At 41.4% G+C, this 14,706-nt stretch overlaps 1 protein-coding gene and 1 pseudogene across 5 annotated transcripts in view; one reads left to right on the forward strand and one right to left on the reverse strand.

Annotated features, from left to right (window-relative positions):
• The window catches only part of FAM193A (family with sequence similarity 193 member A), a 165,467-nt gene that overhangs the window by 115,216 nt on the left and 35,545 nt on the right, over window positions 1–14,706 (reverse strand). The gene's annotated exons all lie outside the window — the stretch shown is intronic.
• LOC140609569 (mitochondrial pyruvate carrier 2 pseudogene) lies at window positions 10,520–10,932 on the forward strand (annotated as a pseudogene).

Consider the following 14,706-nt stretch of genomic DNA (forward strand, 5'->3'; position numbering starts at 1 on the left):
CTATATAAAAGACACTACGTAAAATTGGTTATATGTGTTTTTTACTTTTATGATATGGTTACTTAAATTTTACAATTACATATGTGGCTTCCATTCCACTGAGCAATACTGGGCTGGAGAGTCACTACTTCTCCCTTTTCCCATCTTATATGAATGCTAATATACTTATAAAGAATAAAATATCCAACCCTGGGTGGTAGAAGGAAATGAAGCCACAGGAATAATTTACAGATGGGAAAAAGAACAGCTAGAAAATCAGAATCTGACACAGCTGACAATAGCTCTAAATACTCATGTTTAACTGTTTTAAACCACCAAAGTCTTTAACACAGAAATTTTTAACTTTTGTATAGTTTTTTTTAAAATGCCAACTTAGACAAAATATCTGCAGTACAGAGGCAATATATGCTAATTTCCTAAATATGTACTAATCATCGTCATTATCCCAAAAGCCCTATACTATTGCCCTATATTGTTAGTGTATTCTGACTAAAGAGAAAATTAAGGCGCTTTGAGAGTTTGAGAGATTTATCTGTGCTAGGAAGTATCAGAGCAAGGATTCAAACCTAGGCAAGTTGAGGGTGCCCAGGTGGCTCAGCCAGTTGAGCATTTGACTCTTGATTTCAGCTCAGATCATGATCAGGGTTGTGGATTGAACCCCACACTGGACTCCACACTGGGTGTGGAGCCTGCTTAAGATTCTCTCTCTCCCTATCAAAAAAAGAAAAAAAAAAAGCAAGCCTAGGCAAACCGGCCCCAGACCACTGAAAGATGTGCTAGGGTCACTTCCTGGACAAGGCAGTTTCTCACAGCCAGGCATCCTTTCTGGAAAGAATGCGTATCAGCTGGGGCAATGGACACCAGGTAAGGGAGTTTGAGCCTAGGTTGGGCATCAAAATCAAAATACATGTACATTAGCAGAGACCAATGAAGCCAAAAGTTGCTTCTTCAAGAGGACCAAAATAATGGACAAATAATGGTAAGACTCATTGAGGAGGAGAAAGTAAAAAAAACAAAAAAAAAAACAAAAAAAACCAAACAGGTCAAAAATGAAAATGACATCATTAGGAATCAGTCACTTAAAATAAAATAATAATGATATCACCAACACCTTTAGGTTAAACTTTAAGTGAAACTTTGATGAAGTGCTCAAAGAATTCCTAGAAAATGCAACTAACCAAAATAGATAAATAGAAACTGGAGCAATACTGTAATTATTAAATAAACTCAACCAAATCTAACTACAAGCTGAGATGGCTTCTACCAAAAAATTTAGTAAGTCCAATTTTTTTTTTTAAGATTTATTTATTCATGAGAGAGAGAGAGAGATGCAGAGACATGGGCAGAGGGAGAAGCAGGCTCTCCTGCAAGGAGCCCGATGTGGACTCAATCCTGGACCCCAGGATCACGCCCTGAGCTGAAGGGAGACACTCAACCACTGAGCCACCCAGGCGTCCCAGTAAGTCCGCTTGTAGAGAAATTCTTCCAGGTAACAGAAAAAAATACATACCAAAAATTAACTATAATCTATATCCTGAAATCTAACAGAAGAAACTCCAAGTTACTCTCTTTCATGAAAATAAACGCAAAAAAAATCTAAATAAATTTATTTGCAAACCCAACCTACCAATATATAGAAAAAGATGCTACTATAATCAAAATTAATTTAAAACTGAGCTGATTTTCTACTTATTTTATCACATTACAGAATAAAAGACAACTACCACGTAATTAAATAGATATAGAAAAGGTGGGGATCCCTGGGTGGCGCAGCGGTTTGGCGCCTGCCTTTGGCCCAGGGCGCGATCCTGGAGACCCGGGATCGAATCCCACGTCGGGCTCCCGGTGCATGGAGCCTGCTTCTCCCTCTGCCTGTGTCTCTGCCTCTCTCTCTCTCTCTGTGACTATCATGAATAAATAAATAAAATCTTTAAAAAAAAAAAAAAAAAAAAAAAAGATATAGAAAAGGTGTTTGATAAAATTGAATATCCATTAATAAAAGCATTCCTAATAAACCAGGAATATAATTTTTTTTTTAATTTTTTTTAAACTGAAAATGGCCACCTTAACAAAAAACAACCACCACCCCAGGATGTGTGGGCAGCTCAGTTGGTTTAGCTTCCAACTCTTGGTTTCAGCTCAGGTCATGATCTCAGGGTTATGGGATCGAGCCCCACATCAGCCTCCACACTTAAGGGAGTCTGCTTTTCTCCCTCTCCATCTGCCCCTCCCTGTGAACTCTTGTTCTCTCTCTCAAATATTTTTCAAAAATAAAAATAAAAGTGTGATATTGGCCCAAGGATAGACAAAGAAAGAATACAGAACCAAGACATATACAGACTCTAAGTTTATAAAAAATTTAAATTTAGGAGCACCTGGGTGGCTCAGTAGTGTCTGCCTTAGGCTCAGGTCGTGATCCCTGGGTCCTGGGATTGAGTCTCGTAGCAGGCTCCCTGTGGGGATGCCTCCCTCTATCTATGTCTCTGCCTCTCTCTGTCTCTCATGAATAAATAAAATCTTTAAAATTTTTTATTTATTTTTATTTAAATTCTTAAAAATGTGGCACATGGGTGGCTCAGTCACAGTTGAACTTCTGACTCTTGGTTTCAGCTCAGGTCATGATCTCAGGACCCTAGACTGAACCCTGTATTGGGCTCCTTGAGCAGAGGGAGAGCCAGCTTCTCCCTCTCCCTCTGCCCCTTTTCCCTGCCTGTGTAAGTGCTGTCTCTCTTTCTCTAGTAAATAAATGAATCATTAAAAAAGAAAAAAGGTGAGAAAGCAAGAAAAATATATAAAGTTCAATTGAAAATAAATGAGCAAAAGACTTGAATAGGCTTTTCACAAAAAAGGATCTCCAAATGGTCAATTAACATATGAAAAGTTCACATGTAATCAAGGAATGTAAATTAAAATCATGTAAAATACCAAGCAGAGTAGCTAAAATAAGAAATTGTGACAACTTAGGCAAAAACAGAACAATGGGAACACTCATGCATTGCTGGTGGAGTGGAAGGAAATAAGAACAACCACGTTGGGGAACATTCCCCAACAACCACGATGGGGAACATGCACCATATATGTATGCATGTGTGTATATGTATGTGTGTGTGTGTGTGTATATATGTATATATATGTATGTGTATATATATATATATATGCGTGTTTTTGAAGTCTTAATATGTCATATATATATATGGTTTTTAAATTGTTTTTATTTACTGAGAGAGAGAGAATGAGTGGGGGAGGGGGGCAGAGGAAAAGTAGGCTCCCCAATGAACAGGGACCCAGTGTGGGGCTCGATCCCAGGACCTCGGGATCATGACCTGAGCTGAAGGCAGATGCTTCACCGACTAAGCCACTAAGGTGCCCCCAAAGCACACATATATTATGACCAAGTAGCTTCTCTTCTAAACACATATCCTTCCTGATATTAAGTTTTGTATGCACCAAGATACAAGATTATTCATACCAGCTCCAAACTGGAAATAGCCCAGATACTCATCAACTGCAGAATATACATTGTAATCCATTCATATAGTAGAATACTACTCAGCAATTAAAATGGTCAAACTGTACCTCAATTCAAAACAAATCTTAATGACACCTAGGTGGCTCAGTGGTTGAGCTTCATTTCAGGGTGTGATCCTGAAGTTCCGGGATCGAGTCCCACATTGGGCTCCCTGCATGGAGCCTGCTTCTCCCTCTGCCTGTGTCTCTGCCTCTCTCTCTGTGTCTCTCATGAATAAATAAATAAAATCTTTAAAAACAAAACAAATCTTAAAAATACTATTTCATACTATACTATTTTTTAAAAAAGCCATCTACCAAAGACTGTATGTAGTGTACTTCCACTTATATATCAAAAACAAGCAAAACTATAGTGTTTAGGAATGTATGCTTAGTGATGACTTACAAAGGGAAAGAAAAGAATTGTAACCAAGATACAACTTTTAGTAGGCTTTTAGAGTTCCCAAAACATTCTATTTGTTTATCTGAATGCTGTTCATACTAGGGGTCAAAATCAAATAATCTGCCAAGCTATACATTCATTTTATGCACTTTTACAGTATTTAACAATAAAAAAAGTTTTGAAAAAAGAAAGAAATGTTTGACAAAGGAAAGAGGTAGTAATTCAGTTGGGAAAGAAAAAGTTTCTCTATAAATGATGTAACTGAAAATCCATATGAGGAGAATACATCCAAATTCCCTAACATCACTTTAAATTTTTTTTAACATTTTATTTATTAGAGAGAGAGAGAGAGCAAGAGCACACAGGAGCATGGAGAGGGCCAGAAGGAGAGGAGAAGCAAGGTCCCCACTGAGCAGAGAGCCCAACATGCCACTCAATCTCAGGACCCTGGGATCATGACCTGAGCCTAAGGCAGACACTTCACCGACTGAGCCACCAAGGTGTCCCTTTGCCACCAGTTTAAAAATTAATGTGAAATGGATAACAGACCTGTACATAAAGCTCAAATTACAGGGGCACTGGCTTGCTCAGCTGGTGGAGCATACAACTCTTGATCATGGAGTTGCAAGCTTGAGCCCCATGATGGTAGTAGAGATTACTTAAAAATAAAATCTTAAAAAGAAAAAAGAAAGTTAAAATTACAAGACTTTAATAAGAACAAGAAGAAAAAAATCTCAACCTTGAAGTTTTCTACTTAAAGTAGACAAAATATTTCAACTTTGGGGTAGAGAGAGATTTCTTTGGACCCTAAAAAGCACTAATAACAGAAGAAAAAACTACTAAGCTGGACTTCATCAAACTTAATAAAACTTGTCCCTCAAGACATGGTTGCTTCTGACTTCTGCCCCAGGATGGAGAAAGCTGGGAGATAGGAGGGGAACATTGCTCCCACACTTAACAATGAAAACGAACTAATTTCAAGTCTATGACTTTCTTGAACCTATCAGGGAACTGAGGTCACAGAGCAAACTGGTCCAAAAAGTAAATGGCTGCAATGAAAGAGCACACACACTCACCTGAGGAAGATGCCATCAGATACTGGTTAAGAAGAGTCTGTTGAGAACAGATGACATATTGTGAAGATGGGGTATAAGCTGTCAGGACAATTCCTGGGGTCACAGAAATTGGGCAAGTCTGCATCCCTTTGCAACCTCTCTGTGAAACCCACTGGGTGGTCATGGAAGGGATGTGAAAGAGCTCTAAGAAGCATGATCACCGTACAGAACTGGGGAAGGAGCAGAAGCCATGTGGGAGGGGCAAGACAGTCTACCAGGTCCTTCCCCTCCATCTCCACTAAGGAACACAAGCCTTAATCTATACAGGGAAGGGCTTTGGTGAACACTCATTACATCTCCTGGAGACAATGAGCCCACAACCTCAGCCAAGGAAGGGACGGGAGAACTGTGCAGTCCATACCCCAAGACTCAGGGTTGTCATACATTTCCAAACAAAAAAAGCTTTCAAGACTACTATTAGGAGAGACAGGAAAAGAATAAGAGTGTGCCAATATACACTATGACCACAAATAGGTAAATAGGAAAGACTTAAAGACTTAGAATTACAGAGTTCTATGGGGACCTGGGTGGCTTAGTGGGTGAAGCATCTGCCCTCAGCTCAGGTCATGATTTTGGGACCCGAAAATCAAGCCTTGTGTCAGCCTCTCTGCTCACTGAGGAGTCTGATTCTCCCTCATCCTCTCCCTCAAATAAATAAATCTTAAAAAAAAAAAAAAAGAAAAAAAAGAGTCGTAGTAAACTATCCTCACACTAGACATAAGCCATTGCTACAGAAATTTGAAGGCTGTGGTGCACTGACAATAACCATAGCAACAACCAATCCTAAACCTAAGCCAACTCTTAACAAGAGTAATGCAAACTACAGCACTAAAGGCCGAGTTGAGAGAAAGCTGTGTCTATTTCCAGGTATAAAAATGATTTACTTCAGTTTTGACTGTCCTATACATGTCTAACTTTGAAAAAAATTATAATTTTGTATAATCATACAAAAGGTAGAATGCAAACCACACTCCAAAGAGACAGAGTAGGGCAGCCCTGGTGGCTCAGCGGTTTAGCGCCTGCCTTCAGCCCAGGGTGTGATCCTGGAGACCCCGGATCAAGTCCCACGTCGGGCTCCCTGCATGGAGCCTGCTTCTCCCTCTGCCTGTGTCTCTGCCTCTCTCTATCTCTCTCTCTCTGTGTCTCATGAATAAATAAATAAAATCTTTAAAAAAAAAATAAAGAGAGTAATCATCAAAACAAGACTCAGACATGAAGCAGGAGTTGGAACTAACAAGGAACTTAAAGTAACTATAATTCATATGTTAAAGATGGTTAAGAGATGGGGATCCCTGGGTGGCTCAGCAGTTTGGTGCCTGCCTTTGGCCCAGGGCGTGATCCTGGAGTCCCAGGATCGAGTCCCGCATCGGACTCCCGGCGTGGAGCCTGCTTCTCCCTCTGCCTGTGTGTCTGCTTCTCTCTCTCTCTCTCTCTCTGTGTGTGTCTATCATAAATAAATAAATCTTAAAAAAAAAAAAAAGATGGTTAAGAGAAAAAGTAGACAACATGCTCTAGATCAGATGGGTAATTTCAGCAGAGAAACGACCACTACAGAATCAGTGGACCTGAAGATAGGTCAAGTTACCCAAAGTAAAGCACAAACAGAAAAGGGGGTTGGGAACAGCCAGGAAGTGTAAAATAACATGACATGTTCTCACATATATTTAATTGGAATCCCACTAAGATGTGAACAGAAGAAATAATAGTTGAGAACTTTCCAAAATTAATGAGACACCAAACCACAGATCCAAGCAGAACAGAGAACATCAATTAGTGTAAAATAACAAAAACAAAACAAATTTGCCTCATCCTATCACTTCCAAACTGCTAAAAACAAAAAAGGAGAAAATCTTGAAGGCACCCAGAGATAAAAAAGAGACATTACATATAGAAGAATAAAATAAAGAATTATAGTGGCTTCTTTGAAAAACAAAAACAAAAACAAAAACCCACAAAAACCAGAAGACAGTGATTTTTTAAGTACCAAAAGGGAAAAACAACCACTGCCTGCTAAGTCAAAATCCTATACCCAGCAAAGATATCTTTCTAAAAATAACAGAGAGAAACTTTCTCAGAAATAAATACTAGGGATCCCTGGGTGGCGCAGCGGTTTGGCGCCTGCCTTTGGCCCAGGGCGTGATCCTGGAGACCCGGGATCGAATCCCACATCGGGCTCCCGGTGCATGGAGCCTGCTTCTCCCTCTGCCTGTGTCTCTGCACCCCCCCGCCCCCCCCGTGTGACTATCATAAATAAATAAAAATTAAAAAAAAAAAAAGAAATAAATACTAAAGAAATTCATGCCAGGAGACTTAACCTACAATAAATGCTAAAGAAAATATTTTACGCAGTAAGAATTTGAATAAGACAGAAACTTGGGTCTACGAAAAAGAAATGAAGGGCCCTTAAAATGTAATACAAGTGAAACAAAATTAGTTTTTTCTTTTTTAAAGAATTGCACTAAAAGATGACTTTCAAAAGCAAAAATAGCAATGCACTGTGTGTTTACAGCATATATAAAAGCAGAATAAATAACATCAATAGTACAAGGAAGAATTGGGAATATGCTGTGTAACATACTTAGGCAGGCATATCTTACAGAGACTGTGGGTTCAGCACCAGATCATCACCAGTACAGCTAGTAAATAAATGATCTGGTTTCCCAGTATATACTATACTATAGTCTATTAAGTGTGCAATAGTGTTATGTCTAAAACAAAAAATTATGGGGCAGCCTGGGTGGCTCAGCAGTTTAGCACTGCCTTCCGCCCAGGGTGTGATCCTGGAGACCTGGAATCGAGTCCCACGCCAGGCTCCCTGCATGGAGTCTGCTTCTCCCTCTGCCCGTGTCTCTGCCTCTCTGTCTCTCTCATGAATGAATAAAATCTTTAAAAAACTAAAAAAAAATTATGTATCTTAATTTAAAGATACTTCATTTTTAAATTACTACAAATATTATAAAATACTGTATTAAAAATGCTAAGCATCATCTGAGCTTTCAGCAAGTTTTAATATTTTTGCTGGTGGAGGGTCTTGTCTCAATTTTGACGGCTGCTGACAATCAGGGTGAGGGTGCTGAAGGCTGGGGGTGTCTGTGGCAGTTTCTTAAAATAAGAGAATAAATTTGCCACACTGATTGACTCTTCCTTTCCCAAATGAGTCCTCTGTAGCATGTGATGTTGTCTGATAGCATTTTACCCGCAGCGGAACGCCTCTCAAAATTGGAGTCAGTCCTCTCAAATCCGGCCACTTTGTCAACCAAGTTTATTCAATATTCTCAATCCTTATTGTCATTTCAACAATTTTCACAACCTCATCACCTGGAGTAGAATCCATCTCAAAAAGTCACCTTCCTTGCTCCTCCATAAGAGAAGCACTTCCTCATCCGTTCAAGTGCTATCCTGAGATGGAAGCATTTCCATCACCCCTCCAGGCTCCACTTCTAGTTCTCCTGCTATTCCCACTAAATCTGCAGTGACTTCCTCCACTGAGTTTTGAACCCCTCACCGTCCTCCATGAGCACTGGAACCCACTTCTTCCAAACTTCTGTTAGTATTGATATTGATCCATGGGAACATTTTCTTAGTGGCATCTAGAATGGTGAATCTTTCCAGAAGATTCTCAATGGGCTCTGTGCCCAGATCTAGCAGAGGAATCACCATCTACAGCCTCATGAAATGTTTCTCTCATTTTTTTTTAAGATTTTATTTATTTATTTGAGAGAGTGAGTGAGAGGGAAGAGAGTATAAGCTAGGGGAGGGGCAGAGGGAGAGGAAGAAGCAGACTCCCTGCTGAACAGAGACCGATGCAGGATTCGATCCCAGGACCCCGGGATCATGACCTGAGGAGAATGCAGGTGCCTAACTGACTGAGCTACCCAGGCACCCCTGAAATGTGTCTCTTAAATCATAAGACTCAAAAGTCAAAATGACTCCTCGCTCTGTGGGCTCCAGTATGGGCGTTGTGTTAGCAGGCGTGAAAACAACACTAATCTCTGTACATCATCAGAGCTCTTGGGTGACCAGGTACAATGTCAATGAGTAGTTAGTATTTCGAAAGGAGTCCTTTTTTTTTTTTTTTTTTTTTCCTGAGCAGTAGGTCTCAATAGTGGGCTTAGGATATTTGGTAAACCATGTCGGAAACACATATGCTGTGGTCCAGCCTGTGTTATTCCATTTGTAGAGCACAGGCCGAGGAGAGGGAGCCCAATTCTTAAGAGCCCTAAGAATCTTCAGGATAGTAAGTGAGCACTGGCTTCAATTTAAAGTCACCAGCTGCATTAGCCCCTAACATTAGCCCCTAACTCCCTAACTCCCTAACAAGGGAGTTAGCCTGTCCCTTGAACCTTTGCAACCTGGCCCTGAGGACTCCTCTCTAGCTAGGAAGTGCTACTAGATGGCAACTTCTCCCCCAAATAAGGCTGTTGTGTCTACACTGAGAATCTATTGTCAGGAACCACCTTCATGAATGATCCTAGCTGGATCTTCTGCAGCTTCTCCATCAGCACTTGCTGCTTCACCTGGCACTTCTTTCCTTAAATCTCAGGAACCCACCTCTGCTAGCTTCAGACTTTTCTTCTGCAGCTTCCTCATCTCTCTCAGCCTTTGTGGAACTGAAGAGAGTCAGGGTCTTGCTCTGGATTAGGCTTTGGCTTAAGGGAACTCTCTGGCTGGTTCGATCTTCTATCCAGACCACTAAAATTTCCTCCCTGTCAGCAATTAGGCCATTTTGCTTTTCTTATCAAGCTCATGTGTTGGCAGGAGTAGCGCTCTTAATTTCCTTCAAGAACTTTTCCTTGGCATTTGCAACTTGGCCATTTGGCACAAGAGGCCTATGTTTCGGCATCTCTCAGCTTTAGACATCCCCTCCTCACTAAGCTTAATCATTTCTAGCTTTTGATTTCAAGTGAGGTATGTATGACTCTTCCTTTCACTTGAGCACTTAGAGGCCATTACAGGGTTATTAATTGGCCTAATTTCCATTGTTGTGTCTCAGGGACTAGAGAGGCCCAAGGTGGGGGGGGGGGGCAACCAACAGTCCACAGAGCAATCAGAATACACATATTTATCAGTGAAGTTCACCATCTCAAAAAAAAAAGTTCATCTTTTAATGGGCACGGTTCGTGGTACCCCAAAACATTTACAATAGTAACATCAGATGTCACTGATCACACATCACAGTAACTAATAACAACAACAAAGTTTGAAATATTTCAAGAATTACCCAACTGTGACTGAGACACAAAGGGAGTAAATGCTGTTGGAAAAACTGCACCAATAAAAAACCTTGCTCAATGCAAGTTGCCACAAACTTTCAATTTATAAAAAACACAGTATCTATGAAGCACAATAAAACAAAGTATGCCTGTGCTACACTGTAAAGTGGCATAGTATCATTTGAAAGTACACTTTGGATGAATTTAAAATGTACACACTAAGGGAAGAAGAGGATGTGAGGGACTGTGGCAGGAGAAAGTGAGGAGTGCCCCTGGCTGTCATGCCACTATCCCACTCAGCCACCCATGACCAATCAGCCACTGGCATCTGGGGCCTTTAGGCCACCTACCACCGGATCCTCGATAAAGTGGAGCTCTTGCTGGTAGAGAAACTGAAGCTACTATACAACCACTCAGCAGGTCCCAAAACAGTTTTTTTTCTGGGCTCCAAATATGAATGGGGGTTGGTGTGTGCTGGATTGGCTGACATGGCCAGACCTGCAGAGAAACTCAGCACAGCTCATTCTGCTGTGTCGATGGCTACAGGGTTACATGGTCAGGATACTCACTCGTCATTGTTCCAAAAAGCTGGAGTCTGTCTGCTGTTAATTTCTTTGTGGGGGCAGCAGAAGCCTTTCAGCTCTTTTATATTTGGAGATATAACCAAGAACTAAAAGCTAAAGCAAACAAATAGGAGTTCCTGACCACTAGAACAGTCTAGATATGGACATAACCACTGGGAGTAACTTACTATTTCACTATTGACATGGTGGTATTAACCGTGCTGTTTGGAAGGCATTAAAAAAAAAAAAAATCAACCTGTATGCTAGGGGCTAATACTTGACTCAACAGAAAAAATAAAGCAGACTTTTAATAACAAACAAAATACAACTGTACCAGGCAAGGCACAAGCACGTCCGTAAGACCTAGTGTCAGAAGGGACAACCTGAGATGGCAAATATCTTCTACACTTAGTAGAAAACAAAATCCAAGCAAACAAAGACCAGGTATTCAGCCATCCAGAACGTCTGGAGATGATGTCTGGAGAGAGCAAGGAGCTCTCTAACAGAAGACAAAATGCCAAACTTCATGTTGACCACTTAAAGTATCATGTCCAGCAGGTGTAGACTGCTTTCAGAAACTTCCCACATCAAGGATACACAAGGGAGCCGCAGGACAGATGGCAAGAGGAGCTTCTGTAACACACTTCCACCATTAACAACTCAGACACCACCATCCTAATGGGATGACTCGCTGCAATTCAACTCTTCCCTCCAGAAAGTTCACCACACATAGATGACCTCACTGGAGTTGGGTGCAGTATTCTGAACTTCTGAAGGGGTCTCAGAAGATACCTGCCACAGCCAACAGGCTGAGCTTGTCACAGCATGAAGTGAGAAGTGGGCTTTCCAGAACAAGTACTTTATGATCAGTGGGATGCTGCTCACCTGTGTGATCTTGTTTCTCATGGTGCAGTACTTGATGTGAGCTGCAGAGCCCACCAGCTGAACAACGTTTCCACTGTGTGAGAGTCTGTGTGTGTGAAAGAGAGGGGAGCCTAGAAGTTGCCTTCTGAAATGTAGGCCATCTTAACTATGAAGACCCCTTGGAAGTCACTGTGATCTGTAACCCAGCATGAGTTTCCAATCTGCTCTGTCTTCTGTGACACTGTGGTGGGGAGGCTAGTGCCACCAAGAAGCATGGTGCTCAGGAAATGAAAGTTCATGTTCTCTCTCTCAAAATAAATAAATAGAAATTTTAAAAACATACACTATAAACCCAAAGGCAACAAGTATACAAATATTTTAAGAGGTATGAATAATAAGTCAATAAAAGAGATAAAATAGAATCATAATACATGCTCAATTAAACCCAGAAGAGGAAGGAAAAGAGGGAAACCAAAAAATAATTGATGAAGAGAAAATAGCTAGCGAGATGGCAGATTTTAATGAAACCCTATCAATAATCATCAGTAGCTGCCTGGGGCAGAGGAGAAAGGACAGACTGGCAAAGGAGCATGCAGGAACTGTGTGGGTGATGGGCATCTCCTAGGTCTTCACTGGGGTGGCAAACATGTGTCAATCCTCCTAAAACTGATGTTTAAAATGGATGCATCTTACTGTGTGTGAAATATACTTTGATAAAGTTTGTTCTTCCAAGTAAAGAATGAAAACTTAAAGAAAAAACAAACTACTGAAATAATTAAGAATGCCCACTCCAGGCCAGATAGTCCAGCCTCACCAGCGTGTTACCATGGGTGTTACTCATTCTCCCCTTGCCTCAGCTCCCTCATCCTAGAACATCTGCTTCAGTGGCCTGCCCTGAGGAGGCAGTTAGTGGCCATCCAGTGCTGGTTTGCACTATGATTCATAAAGAATGACCTGTGTTTACACTTTGATCACATATGGTGGTTCCTTGAGGGAGAGGTCACTGGCTCTGCTCTAAGCAAATGAATGTCTTCTGACTAAAGACTCAAAGACTGAATTTTTAAAAATCACTGTGGACCAGATAGTTCAAAAAAACATTCTACCCAGGCACTATACTCTTATTATCTCAAGATATATTTTTTTTAAATTACTCTTTTTCAGGTTAAGATACATTTTTTAAAAAATATTTTATTTATTTATTCATGAGAGACACAGAGAAAGAGAAGCAGAGACACAGGCAGAGGGAGAAGCAGGCTCTATGCAGGGAGCCTGATGTGGGACTCGATCCCGGATCCGGGGATCACGCCGAGCCAAAGGCAGATGCTCAACCACTGAGCCACCCAGGCGTCCCAATACATTTTATTTTTTAAGATAACTGCTCTATGTTCTTAAAAGTTGTTAAATTAAGTGAGAAGAGACTAGGTGATCATAAGCTGAAAGCCCTGGAAGCCTCCCCTCAGAGAAGCTGGCTTTTCTAGATGTTTCTAAAAGGGGCTGCAGGGTTCTCAGGACAGAGCACTACCTACTCAGATCCATGCTTGGAAACCCTTTACCAGATCCACTGAAGGTCAATGGCAGTGGTGCAAAAGAAGCTGCCAAATCGCCTACCTTCAGCCCAGGGCATGATCCTGGAGTCCCAGGATCGAGTTCCGCGTCAGGCTCCCTGTGTGGAGCCTGCTTCTCCCTCTGCCTGTGTCTCTGCCTCTCTCTCTCTCATATGAATAAATAAATAAAATCTTAAAAAAAAAAAAAAAGCTGCCGAGTAATCATCCCGTTAAAGGTGTCTGTTCTCACCTGATGGTCTATGGTGAGTACAAAGAAAAATTAAGTACAAATAATACATATTATCAGAAATAAACTGACAGAGGGGATTCCTGGTTGGCTCAGCGGTTTAGCGCCTGCCTTCGGCCCAGGGTGTGATCTTGGAGTCCCGGGATCAAGTACCACCTCGGGCACCCTGCATGGAGCCTGCTGCTCTCTCTGCTCTGTGCCTCTGCCTCTCTCTCTCTCTCTCTCTCTCTCTCTCTGTGTCTCTCATGAATAAATAAATAAAAATCTTAAAAAAAAAAAAAGAAATAAACTGACAGAAACACAACTTGTGGTTAGAAAATATTCCATTTCTCCTACATTCCTACTTCCTCTGTACGGTTCAGTCAGGGTTTATGGAAGACCTACAAGGCACTGGAGATGGTTCCAAAGACCACATACATGTTCTGGTGCTTGAGAAAATGGCAGGAGAGTGGGTGTTCCAACATAATGAAAGAAAAAGTACTAATATAAAAAGATGTGCATGTTAAAACAGAAGCCCCAGGACAGGAAATGACTCACATCAGGATACAAAGCTAAGAACCAAGTGCCAGCGGGCATTATGATAAATGCCATACCTGTATTTTCTCTGATAACTCTTAGGATGACCCCAAAGACAGGCACTACGGTCTCATTTTAAAGCTGTGACATCTAAGAAACGAATCCATCAGGGAACCTCATCTGACATCACAGAGTGAGGCTTCAAATCCAGGCAGTATGAATCCCACAGCTGTATTCACACCACCACCACAGACTGCCTCTCTGCCAGTACACCTCCTCCCGTTAGCCACCTGGAAAGTGCCTCTCATCTTTTTTTTTTTTTTAAGATTTTATTTATTTATTTATGAAAGACACAGAGACAGAGAGGCAGAGGCATAGGCAGAGGGAGAAGCAGGCTCCATGCAGGAAGCCTGATGTGGGACTCGGTCCCAGGACTCCAGGATCACGCCCTGGGCCAAAGGCAGACGCTCAACCGCTGAGCCACCCAGGTGTCCCATCCTCTCATCTTTCAAATGTAGCTCACGCTTCTTCTCTTTAAAAGCTGACTCACCCCACTTTCACTCTCTCCCAATCTCAGTGTACTGTCCTCCTCCTGTTCAAACAGCACTTCTCAACCACATGAGCTACTCTTTCTCTCCCAGGAAACTGATCACAAATTCCTTGAGACCACAGACTTTGTCCCAAGCACATTCCTTCTACTAATACCTTCCATGTCACTCCTAGGCAGGCAGTGT

Source organism: Canis lupus, chromosome 2 (genome assembly GCF_048164855.1).
Source record: "Canis lupus baileyi chromosome 2, mCanLup2.hap1, whole genome shotgun sequence".
NCBI classification, from domain to species: domain Eukaryota; kingdom Metazoa; phylum Chordata; class Mammalia; order Carnivora; family Canidae; genus Canis; species Canis lupus.